This window comes from Mytilus californianus, unplaced genomic scaffold (assembly GCF_021869535.1).
Source record: "Mytilus californianus isolate M0D057914Y unplaced genomic scaffold, xbMytCali1.0.p SCAF_8, whole genome shotgun sequence".
In the NCBI taxonomy this organism is placed as follows: domain Eukaryota; kingdom Metazoa; phylum Mollusca; class Bivalvia; order Mytilida; family Mytilidae; genus Mytilus; species Mytilus californianus.
The window spans coordinates 56480851-56494075 of NW_026262734.1; the positions used below are offsets into that span (position 1 = coordinate 56480851).

General features: G+C 31.8%; 1 protein-coding gene and 1 long non-coding RNA gene across 5 annotated transcripts in view; one reads left to right on the forward strand and one right to left on the reverse strand.

Annotated features, from left to right (window-relative positions):
- LOC127711078 (uncharacterized) overlaps positions 1-13225 on the forward strand; it is a 1247322-nt gene that overhangs the window by 737533 nt on the left and 496564 nt on the right. The gene's annotated exons all lie outside the window — the stretch shown is intronic.
- On the reverse strand, positions 5138-6370 carry LOC127711094 (uncharacterized). Its single transcript, XR_007986487.1, has 3 exons — positions 6263-6370; positions 5755-5828; positions 5138-5251 (listed from the first exon to the last, which is right to left on the reverse strand). It is a non-coding gene; the product is annotated as an uncharacterized LOC127711094 (long non-coding RNA).

Below are 13225 nucleotides of genomic sequence, written 5' to 3' on the forward strand. Positions count from 1 at the left end.
TTGTACCCTGTTAGACTGGTTATATATTATATTTTGTAGTGTACTGTATCATATTTATATGATCCATCGCCCCGTAAGATTTATCGTTGGCTATTATTCAGTCATTTTATATATATATATATATATATATATACTCTCAATAGGCACATTGGCTGTACGGTGGTACAAACGTAGATAAAGTGGACTTTTAAAAATCTCAATTTTTTTATTGTGTAGACTAGATAGGCAATCCATATTAAGTATTTTTCAGTATATTTATTCTAAGAATTGAATAGAAGATTTTATTTTTTAATAATTCCAATACGTCACAAAGCAATATGGCGATTGTTTACATCAATGAGATGACATGTTAAAACATGAAAAGGAAAATTTTTAATAACATTCTTATGTGAATAAACTGCATGTAAACGTAAGTGAAACTATATATCAAATATGTTACTTACATATGTAGCATAGAATGATAAGTATTCTAAGAGGCTTACCTATCCTTTACAAAAAAGTCTTTGAAATTGAAATGGAATAAACTTAAATTCGGCAATTTATCAAATAGTTTGAGGGACAGTATATCAAAGCTAATGTATTTTAACTTACAATGAAAAAGAAAATTGATTGTGGTAAATGTAACTAATATGTGTTGCATGAATATAAATATTTGAAACTTTAATATTTTCACAACCGTAAAAAATGTTGTGATTTTTCTTTTAAATATTTGAAATTGTATTTTAGAACCAGAATTTGCGTAATAATATTCGTATTCTTGAACAGGTAAAAGAAATCACAAAAAAAATCGTACAGTACAAAGGACAAAAAAATCCAACATCAACACCCAACTCCTCGAAATTTTTCAGGACAATTTTAACTTCATTAAGTATCACAATAAGCAGGTTTGCCACTGGTGTATTTGGTTATAATACTATAATATATATACCGACAAAAGATATAGTTCTGATTCCTGCCTTCGCTACCTTCTCAATATTGTGATGCCTACCCTAACAAATGTTATAAGCCTTTTTAGTCAAATACTGTTTAAGTCCATATATTTTTGGTGAAGCAGTGTAAAACTCAAAACTTGTTACTTCATAAATAAAAATTTAAATAATAAAGTAGTATAATGTATTTGTGCTGTATTAATTAAATACTCTTCAATTTGTTAAACGATTTTTTACTAGATAGAATTGTGTATTAGCATTGAAAATGGTGCATTAATATTTCCCTTTCAAAAAAATGTAAAGGTCACAACAAAAAGACTTAAGGGTGTTCAGATTGAACCGTAGGAACTACAGAAAGTTCCTGGGGAATTGCACACCTCAATGTTTGGATTGTTATAAGGTTAGGACAACTTGCAAAACAATGGGTGCTTTTTAGCTGGAATCATTATTTTATATGATTACAATGTGTGTACTCAGTGTAAATAAAAGAAAACAAAACAAGTCTTAGAAATAAAAATTATAACAAAATGAACACATCTTCCTATACCTATAGGAACTTTACATAATTCTGCATTTTCAACCCTTTTTTTAATTCTCCCAATAAAGCCTTATATTATGGTGGTATAATATCTGTACATTTGTATCGACATAGAAATTCAAAGTATCGGGTCCATTCACACTCATAACACGTTCGAACGCTACACATTTGCAATCCACACAATCGCGCCCTATTTTTGCAAATATAGGTTACATTGTTAGATGCTTTTAAGATGTATTTATCAAAATATTTCTATTATCATAAAAAAAATGTTTAAATGATTTTTTTTTTTATAATTAGATAATTAATAATTAAATGTTTATTATTTTAGATAATTAATAATTATATGTTTATTATTTATGATCACTGTTAATTGGTCATGTTGGTATTTGCAAAACTAATTTTGTATCTGTGTTATGTGTTTGAAAAACATGATTCAAGTTATAACTAACTTTGGTTTACATATCTTAAAAATTCTAGAGATCTTTTTGATTTGGAAAGGACCGTGCATGATTTTAATGATTATGACAATTTGTATCATCATGACACTATGAGTGCCAATGAGACAACGCTCCATCCAAGTCACAATGTATTTAAAGTTAACAAGTATAGGTCGAAGTACGGCATTTCTTTGGATATTTGTGCTAGCTGTTATTCATTCTATTTATGGTTGAAAAGTATATGATACATAACGATAATATAAAGTTTTTATTTGAAAAGCTATTAAACCTTTTTTCATTCATATATGATCTACCAATATTGTGTAAAGTGGTATAATGTCGCATCATTTTTTAAACAAAGCAAGCACTCAATAGTGTGAAACGTTTGAAAATTTAAATTATGAAAAGCTCACCTAGCACTTCTATGACCTCTTTCAGTTTGTGTTTGACGTGGACATCAAACTGTATAAGAAAAAATACATAAGTAAAACAAATGATCTTTCATTATAAAATCACAAACAATGTCTCAATTATCTTAAAATCTTATCAATGTCCCTACCTCAGACAATCTTTTCCAGTACTAATGCCCTTAAAGGAAGAATATAACTATCAAAACAAAGAAGTTAACAAAGACTCATAAAACCAAAAGACATTCACAACAACTATAAATAAATAGGAGCCAACACGAACTCAACTAAAACCGGGAGTGTTATAAGGTGCTCGGGGAGGGTAAATATTCCCTGCACTGTATACGACACCCTGTTCAGTCCGGTAATAATGAAAGGTTGTTATGACTGCGGAAGAATATCAAATATGAATTCCGACACACTTTTGGTATTTAACCTATCATCAGTAGTCATTTCAAGAAAAAGGTGTAAATATGAAACAGATTTATCTGTGTCGGAAGTATCTTTATTTTCAATAATTTAACTATATATTAAATGTAAGTGATCACTATGGCAAGCCATTTTACTGTTTATTCTAACTTCAAGATCTCTAATTAACTTTATAAGATATCTCATATAGTTTATGAGATATCTTATATAGTTTATAAGATATCTCATATAATCTATAAGATATCTTATATATTTTTCTAATAAGATATCTTATAAACTATATAAGATATCTTATCTATATTTTTTTATAAGATATCTTATTTATATGTTTTAAATCAGATATCTTATAAACTATACGAGATATCTTATAAACTATATGAGATATCTTATAAACTGTTTGAGATATCTTATCAAGTATATAAGATATCTTATCAAGTATATAATATATCTTATTTAAAAATTGTTTATAAGATATCTTATAAACTTTATCAAATATCTTATATATACTTTATAAGATATCTTATATATACTTTATAAGATATCTTATATATACTTTATAAGATATCTTATATATACTTTATAAGATATCTTCTTCAGTTTATAAGATATCTACTATAATTTTCTTTATAAGATATCTTATAAACTCTATAATATATCTTATATACTTTATAAGATATCTTCCAAAGATTATAAGATAATTTATATACTTCATAAGATATCTTCTAAAGTTTATAAGATACCTTCTAAATTATATAATATATCTTATAAAATTAATAAGATATCTTATAAAGTATATAGGCTATCTTTTTAAGTTTATAAGATATCTTATAAAAACTAGATTATATAAGATATTTTATATATTATATGAGATATCTTGTATATTATATTAGATATCTCATATATTATATGAGACAGATATCTAATATATCATATGAAATATCTTTTATATTATATGAGATATCTTGAAGTTAGAATAAATAGTATAACGGCTTGCCATAGATCACAGAATCTATTATCATTAAGAGACATTACATCATCAATATATCGGAATGTGATATTAAAAGACGGGGTCAATTTCTTTTCTCTTTTCTGTACAAATCCAAAAGAATACGAAAACAACTATAATTGCCATTGCGAGCAATGGCGGATGTCATACTGTTGTCAAGTTGCCAGACGACCTTGCCATTGCTAGGTTTACGTCAGCAATATGGAAAAAAAATCCATACTAAAATAACACAACTCCCTACTGCTATGTAGTTCTGAGGACCATACAAATTGTTGACACCTACTTTGTATATTGAATATCATGGTTCTATGCTCAGGCATACTAGAATTATATACAAAAAACATAAAAAATACTGTTGACCAGAGTTTATAGTAATCGCGACCATCTTGGACCATCCCCTTATTAAAAAGCACAACTTTATATGGTGGTTTACATTATGCCATAATTCCATAAAGATGAATGTGTCTATCCTTTTCCGAGAACTTGCCGGGACAATAAAGTTATGGGGAAAAAGAAGATGATGAAAAAAAAAAGAAACGAACAATAACAATATGCCCCCCCCCCCCCTTTGAAAGGGATAACATAATTAAACTTACTGAATTTAGAATCATTTGGTTTCTTTAATGTCACTTTAGCTACTAATAGTGAAATTTTCATTTAAACCCATGAAGAAAAATTGTCTTAATTTTGTAAACTATTAGATTATGATTATGAAATGAGTTAAAGGAAATAATGAATTAACAGGACATAAATATATCGTATCCTAGGTATATATGTTGCTCTCCAAGTATGCCACATTTGTAGCACAAATTGTATAGCAAAAACATAAGGCTTACCAATGTTGCTAAGTTCTGTCCTTTCGCAGATGAGAATCCTCTGGTGATAGTCATTGGCATTGTATCAAAATCATCACACATGGCACTTGTCAGACTTTGACACTGTAAGCATGTCTGTAATAAGTAAAATAACAAATATACCGAACACCAAGGAAAATTTAAAATGGAAAATCCTTACTCAAATGGCAAAACAAAAAGCTCAAACTTATCAAACGAATGGAAACAACTGTCATAGTCCTGACTTAGTACAGGCATTCCATTGCAGAAAATGATGGGTTAAACCTGGTTGTAAAGCTAGCTTAACCTCTAACTTGTATTACAGCCGCTTATAAAATCAGTTATATTTTAAACAAATTATATACATATGCATAAAACAGAAATATAGGTCTTCCAAATTAAAATCTGTCAAGATTCTGAAAGCCACAAGGTAAACTCGATATGGTCTAAATAATAAATAACGGGAATCCTTAAAAAGCAATGTTTGATAGGTAAACATAAAATATGTTTCCAATTACTATCATAAACCATATAAAAAAATGTATCCCTGAAGAACTGAATACAGTTACATATATAATCATGAGATAAACTCACCTTTGCTGACACCGATATAAATAGCCAATGGATGTCCTGTGTGCATGATGATGAAGCTGTTTCAATGCCCTTTTCCTTAATTTAAATGTGTAAGGAATACATGAAAAATCTAATTGAAAATCTATTCATAAGGTTTAAAGGTACAAAGACACAGAAATACAGTATAACAGGTGTAATTGAGAAGCATTTACTGTAAATAATCTGGATCAACCCCAGTGAATTTCATGCTGTTTGTTGCCATGTGTACATTTATGTTTATTTGTATTTTGTGTACCTTGTTTATTGTCAATTGTCATGATATTTCCACAAAATAACCAATGTTATTTTATCACAAGACCACCTTCTATCGTTCTTCAATGTAAATGTTATTCAACTTAAATTTATACTTTATTTGGACTTAGAATTATTTTGATTTGAGTGTCTCTGATGAGTCTTGTAAACATGGCGTAGATTTTTTTAATTTTTAATTCAGATACTCTATGATAAATAATATCAGCATTAATTAGGCAATATCCCACTGAAAGTCAATAACCATTACATTTATCTGTACATTTTTATTGTATTATGAATCCTTTTACCTTTAATTTCGGTTTCCTGGGTTAAGGTCTTGGGGGCATAGCCTTGGGTTGCTGTTGTTGTGATAATCATTTAACTAGAATAAGAACGTTTCATTTATTACGACAATTTAATAAATCTCATGATAATTAACATCAAGTAAAGGAACCTCTTAGATGTTCAACTTTAACTTTAAATTGCTATATCGATATTTTTACATTAGTTGTGGACATATGAATACAATAATTCATGACCGTAGACGAACATTTGAAATTAATGACATATAAATGAATTATTTCATATGGTATGGAAGTCTTTTTCTTATCATGAATTAAAAATGAAACTTTTTTCTAATTGGGTTTTATAAAGTAAAATAACCATACTGAACTTAAAGGAAAAAATCTAAATGAAAATGTAATAAAATGGCAAAACAAAAAGTTGAAACATATCAAACGAATGGAAAGCAGTTGTCACATTCCTGACTTTATAATGCATTTTAATATAATTATGTCGAGAAAATACAACACTTACCACTGTTATCAACAAGAACTTGTCCAATGATGTGTCTTGATACTCTTATAGCCCTTTTTGAAGAGTCAAACATAAAGTCATTGTCTGTAAGAACATGTTCTGCAAACTGGAAAATGTATAAATCGAGAATATTTAATTCAAAGAGGATGATGTTGACACCAAAACTTGTAAGCAGAGCTATAAAGCATGTTCCTCAGACGAGATTTATAAAGGTGTACATATTTTACGGGTTAAATCAACCAAACATTTTTTTGAAATAAATTTCTGAAGAAATTGCAATACATGTATTAATGTTTAAATATTTGGTCGATACCAAAATAGGAATAATTGGTCTTAGTACACCGTGAATAAAAGTAACAGAGTCTGACTTTCAAACGAATGTAAGGATTGTTTTTTCTTCTTCTAATATTCGTGATATTTTTGTATTTTTACATTTTCCGACCGGTGTGAGAAAAATATTTCTAGTCTCTACAGAGAGAAATTTGTTCTCGGCAAATGATTGGTCGAATTTCTATGGCATCAAAATCTTGCTTTCTTCCAAATTTTCTATTACTGTGGATTCATTTATTTTCGTGGGTACCAATTTTCGTGGATTAAGAAAAACTTACATGTTCGTGGATATTTAATTTCGTGGTTTAGCCATAATGTGTATACAAGTCTATAGGAAATTTGTAATTCGTTGAATAATTAATTTCGTGGTTCATCTGTACCCACGAAATACACGAAAATTGGTATCCAACGAATAATAATGAATCCACAGAATGACGTTATGAAAACAGACACATATAAAGAACATTTCTTTTTGCTGATCTTTATAAAGAAAGGTCAAACTTTGTTTAAATTTCTTATAAAAATCCTTCGAGAAACAGATTCTGCCACTGTATATCGTATATGAAAATTTAACTGTTTCGAGTAGAGAAATATCGTAATACACTTGATGCAGTGTTGGAATCATCTATATTTCTATATCCCTTTAATGTAGACAACAGTAGTGAATACCACTGTTCTATATCCATAATTCGATTAAGAGAAAAACTAGTCCAGGCGATAAACTTAAACCAAAGTAAACACAAAAACTACAAGAGGAAAACAACGGGGCAACAGAAACACAGAACTACAAGTCAAGCAGACGCCAACCAACATAGGTCTGATTCCTGACTTTAAAACTGAAATAGATGTAGTATATTACCTTCAACGTAAAAACTCCGCATGATGAGGAATCTAATTGTTTTCTGTGTTTCCTGGTAACAATACTCCATTTCAGACTGAAAGATGGATTGCGTCTGATTCCCCTGTTGTGTCTTTCAGATATGAATAACCTAAGATTTGGAAAAATGAAAATGTTATCATCGCTCGTATTTCACTGTAAATTGTTTTAAAATTGATAAATACCCCTAAACTTAACATCAACATTACAACTTTGGAGAAATAATTGTTTTGGTTTAAAAACAACATTGCCACTGTCAGACGTTTTTCGTATAAATTGTATCCGTTGCTTTAAAGTAAATATCTGGTTGTAAAACCTCTTTTTTTTCGTCGAAATGCACAAAATGATCTACACTACATACAACCAGTTCTGTAAATATTGGTCCTGATGTGTCTTTTGCTCGCCTAAAGGATTCAAATACAGAAGCTCTCTAGATTGTGGATAAATGACCTACAATGTAAACATCAACGTAAGTTTAATATAGAACGTCCTATAGCAGATACACAATTATTAAACAATACGGGATCCTATAGACCGTCCAGGGGATCCTGTAGAACGCCCTATAGTATATACATGAAAAACAAACAATAGGGGAACCTATAGAACGTCTTATAGTAGATATATAATGTTCAGAAAACAGGGGATCCTGCAGACCGCCCAAGGAATCCTGTAAAACGCCCTATAGTATATACATGAAAAACAAACAACAGGGGATCCTATAGAACGTCTTATAGTAGATATATAATGTTGAGAAAACAGGGTATCCTGCAGACCGCCCAAGGGATCCTGTAGAACGCCCTATAGTTTATACATGAAAAACAAACAACAGGGGATTCTATAGAACGTCTAATAGAAGATATATAATGTTGAGAAAACAGGGGATCCTGCCGACCGCCAAAGGGATCCTATAGGCCATATAGTATGTACATGAAAAACAAACAACAGTCGATCCTATAAAACGTCCTATAGTAGATATATAATGTTCAGACAACAGGGGATCCTGTAGAACGCCCTATAGTATATACATGAAAAACAAACAACAGGGGGTCCCATAGAAGGTTTTATAGTAGATATATAATGTTGAGAAAACAGGGGATCCTGCCGACCGCCAAAGGGATCCTATAGGCCATATAGTATGTACATGAAAAACAAACAACAGTCGATCCTATAAAACGTCCTATAGTAGATATATAATGTTCAGACAACAGGGGATCCTGTAGAACGCCCTATAGTATATACATGAAAAACAAACAACAGGGATCCTATAGAACGGACTATAGTAGATATATAATGTTCCGACAACAGGGGATCATGTAGACTGCCCAGGGGATCATGTAGAACGCCCTATAGTGTATACTAGTACATGAAAACCAAACATTAGGGGGTCCTATACAATGTTCCATAGTAGATAAATAATGTTCAGAAAACATGGGGTCCTGTAGACTGGCCAGGGGATCCCGTAGAAAGCCCTATAGTATTTACATAATAAACACACAACAGGGGATCATACAGAACGTTCTATAGTAGATACATCAAAAACAAACAACAGGGCATCCTATAAAACGTTAAATAGTAGATACATCATAAACAAAGAACAGGGGATCCTATAGAAGGTCCTATCTTAGATGCATAATTTTCCAACAACAGGGGATCCTGTTGACCGCCCAGGGGATCCTGTAGAACGCACTGTAGTATATACATGAAAAACAAACAACAGAAGATCCTAAAGAACGTCCTATAGTAGATATATAATGTTCAGACAACAGGGTATCCTGTAGGCCGCTCAGGGGATCCTGTAGAAAACCCTATAGTATATACATGATAAACAAACAACAGGGGAACCTATAGAATTTCCTATCTCTGATGCATAATTTTTCAACAAAAGGGGATCCTGTAGACCGCCCACGGGATCCTGTAGAACGCCCTATAGTATATACATGAAAAACAAACAACAGGGGATCCTATAAAACGTCCTTTAGTAGATATATAATGTTCAGACAACAGGGGATCCTGCAGACCGACCAAGGGATCCTATAGAAAGCCTTATAGTATATACATGATAAACAAACAACAGGGGAACCTATAGAAGGTCCTTTCTTAGATGCATAATTTTCAAACAACAGGGGATCCTGTAGACCGTCCAGGGGATCCTATAAAAAGCCCTATAGTATATATATGATAAACAAACAACAGGGGATCCTATAGAACCTCCTATAATAGATATATAATGTTGAAAAAACAGGGGATCCTGCAGAACGCCCAAGGGATCCTATAGAACGCCTTATATACATGATAAACAAACAACAGGGGAACCTATAAAAGGTCCTATCTTAGATGTATAATTTTCAAACAACAGGGGATCCTGTAGAACGCCCTATAGTATAAAAATGAAAAACAATCAACAGAGGATCTTATAGAACGTCCTATAGTAGATATATAATGTTCAGACAATGTGAACAGGGGATCCTGTAGACCGCCCAGGGGATCCTGTAGTACGCCCTATAGTATATACATGAAAAACAAACAACAAGGGATCCTATAGAACGTTCTATAGTAGATATATAATGTTCAGACAACAGGGGATCATGTAGACTGCCCAGGGGATCCTGTAGAACGCCATAATAGTAGCTTCATTATAAACAATTAACAAGGGTTCCTATAGAACGCCCTATAGTAGAATGTTCAGACAACAGGGGGTCCTGTAGACGGCCCAGGGGATCCTTTGAACGTCCTTTAGTAGATGTTTTATATCGAGACAGATTTATTTTTTATTCAAATGCAAACCTAGCAATTTTTTTTCAATCAATCCAAAGCCAGAATTTATTATTCAACATCATACATGCTGATTGAAGATGAATTCAGAATTGTCTTTGAGCAGCTGTTTACTAGGCCCGATTTTTTTAATTATCAAAATGAAGGCCAGTCTGAGATTAATTCGTTTCTTTAAACGCAGACCAGCCCCCCACCACCCCCTCACACTCCCGTAAAGAAAATGTCTCGTGCCTAAGTACGTGTAAGCTACATTTTTTTCAATTTGCCTACATCAAAGTACTCTTTTAAGCGGATAATAAAAATATTATTAACTCCATAGTATATTCAAAGCCATGGGACCACGTGCATGGGACATTTGCAGGTCTTTACAACATAATTAAGGCACCACTACTGTTTGTCATATATATATATGAAATATCATGTATTTTAAAAAGGAATCTGTATTTGCTTAAAGAGGGCACAATGATATCTGCTACTGTAATGCGGTACATTTTCCTATTTTTCATGTGATAAAAAAATAAATAAAGCAAATTCACCTGAGTGTTACATGAAAGTTTATGATTTTGCATCGTTTTCTTAGTCAGTTTTACATGTTGAGAATATTCTATTTTTAGCATTAGTATTTTCAGAATCGTTTATAAATAGCCTATAAATAGAATATGCATAATTCATTAATCGTGACGTAGGGCGGTCTCCGGGATCCCTTCTTTCCAAAGATATCGATAAAATACAGCTCTGTGTGTTATTCCGTTAACCAAAAGCAATTGTTGACTGGGCTTCCTAGAAGGATGTGCTCGATTACTTGGGATATTGGAAACAACATGTTATTCTATATTTCAAACTATTTTATCAGATGAAATAAGATTAAAAAAGAGACACACTATTTTATACATACCCCCCCCCCCCCCCACACACACACACACACACACACACATGTATTCTTTCCATCTGTTGATTACAACGATCCAAAATTTTAAATTATATCATTTACTACGAATCAATAAAGATAATGATTAAAATAATATTTTAAATCAATAAAATAAAACAGGTAACAAAACAAAATCATATACTACGTTAGAATATAATGATTAATGAAATTCTAACCATGTGTTAAACTATAAAGAACAAATGTCCTTTTTGGAATACTAGTGTTTAGCAATAATGCCAATTGATTTTAAGATTAATGAAATATGAGCATGAGCAGGCATTCTTAATTAGTTGGTATGTTAAGAAAATGTCTTTTCCGCTGATGTTTTGTGGTTGGTTTGCACCGCCCTATATAGGATGTTATGACTAAGTCTTGAAAAAAGTAAAATAATAAAAATACCGAACTCCAAGGAAAATACAGATGTAAGTTTAATTCATGTCTCTACACTGTAAAAATTGTGTTTAGATTCAAAACACAATTTTAAGCACTTTTTTACACGCTTTGGTCTAAAGGGTCTCAGTTTTAAACATGTTTAGGTTGACAATGTGTTTAGGGTTGTGTTTAGGATCGAGCTTTGCTTAGAAATTAGTGTTTTATTCCTAAACACGTTAATTCTAAAACACATTTAAAAGTTTTTAAATTCAAGACATGTTTACATTTAATGTGCTTACTGGGAAATGTGTTTCGATATTAAACACAATTCTAAACACGATTAGATCTAAACATGTAATACAAGTCTTTATCATATACATTTTTACTTGTATAAAATATTACTAAAATTTGACAGTTCAATAACATTTAAAAATATTAAAAGGCTGTGAAAGGATTACTAGGTTTATTGATCCGATTCCTAAGAATTTCCTCAGCGGGCTGATAAAGGAACCTTTATTGACTGCTTCCGGAATGTTATCACATGCCTTTCTGTTAATTTCCGTGACGTTTATCACATGCCTGCGGCTCTTGGGCTGATATCATGACCTAGGGCCGATAAAGGGTCTGATATGAAAAATGCCATGTAATAATCTATACTTATTTTCTAAGCACGATTTTTACAGTGTAGTTATTAACGTTAATTTGTGCGCTGTGTGTCATTGTTCCTTTTTATTGGCCCCTGGTTTGTCTCTGCATTTTTGTTCTTCTGGACTGACGCTTTTGTTATGATCTTTTTCTTTATTTAATATATATGTAGGACTCTGAACCGCAATGGTACTCCGAACCGCGATGGCCACGCTGAAGTGCGATGGTCCACTCTGAAGTGCGTTGGTTAACACGCTGAAGTGCGATGGTGACATTGTGACGCTAACTTGTTGTTAGATACGCTGAAGTGCGTTGGTGGGTACGCTGAAGTGCGATGGTCTAACTCTGACGTTATGTATATTAGCTAAATGCGATGGTATGAAGTTAAAATCCCATTTAATGTGGCAGTGTAGTGGTTAGTGTGCTAGCCTCGCATTTGGGAGATAGGGTTTTATTTCTGGTCAGGTCAAATCAAAGACTTTAACTTTTAATTCGCTAACTATTCGCTTAGCACACAACAGTATGGAGTCAGAAAATAGACTGGATTGCTCAGATTAAGTATAATGGATTCGAGTTGGAGGACATGTTTTTATATTGAGTGTTCAAGTGCGATACAAAAAACGGTTCAGTGCGGTGGTCTATAGTTCTAATTAAGCAGGGTAATTTAATTTCATCAAATATACTAGTAACTTGTTCTTGTCATGTCATAGCTAAGAAATAGCCCACAACTCTCATTCATCTATTTATCTGATATCATAACAGTTTTTAAGAAATAAAAATCACCAAATACATTTATGCTTGACTCATAGTGAGACGTGACGCTTGTTCTGTCAAGACCTTGAGAATTAGCTGCTTCTCCGCTGAGCAGCAGATATTGAGAAGTACACCAAGTTGGGACCATTCGGGTTTATTCTGGCATAACCCATTGCAGAAGATTAATACTGTAAACACAATAAAATTACTAAGATTGCGTGTTTTCTTACAAAGCAGTATTCATCTCAAAAATAAATCTAAATTATCGCTACTTGATATAACGAAA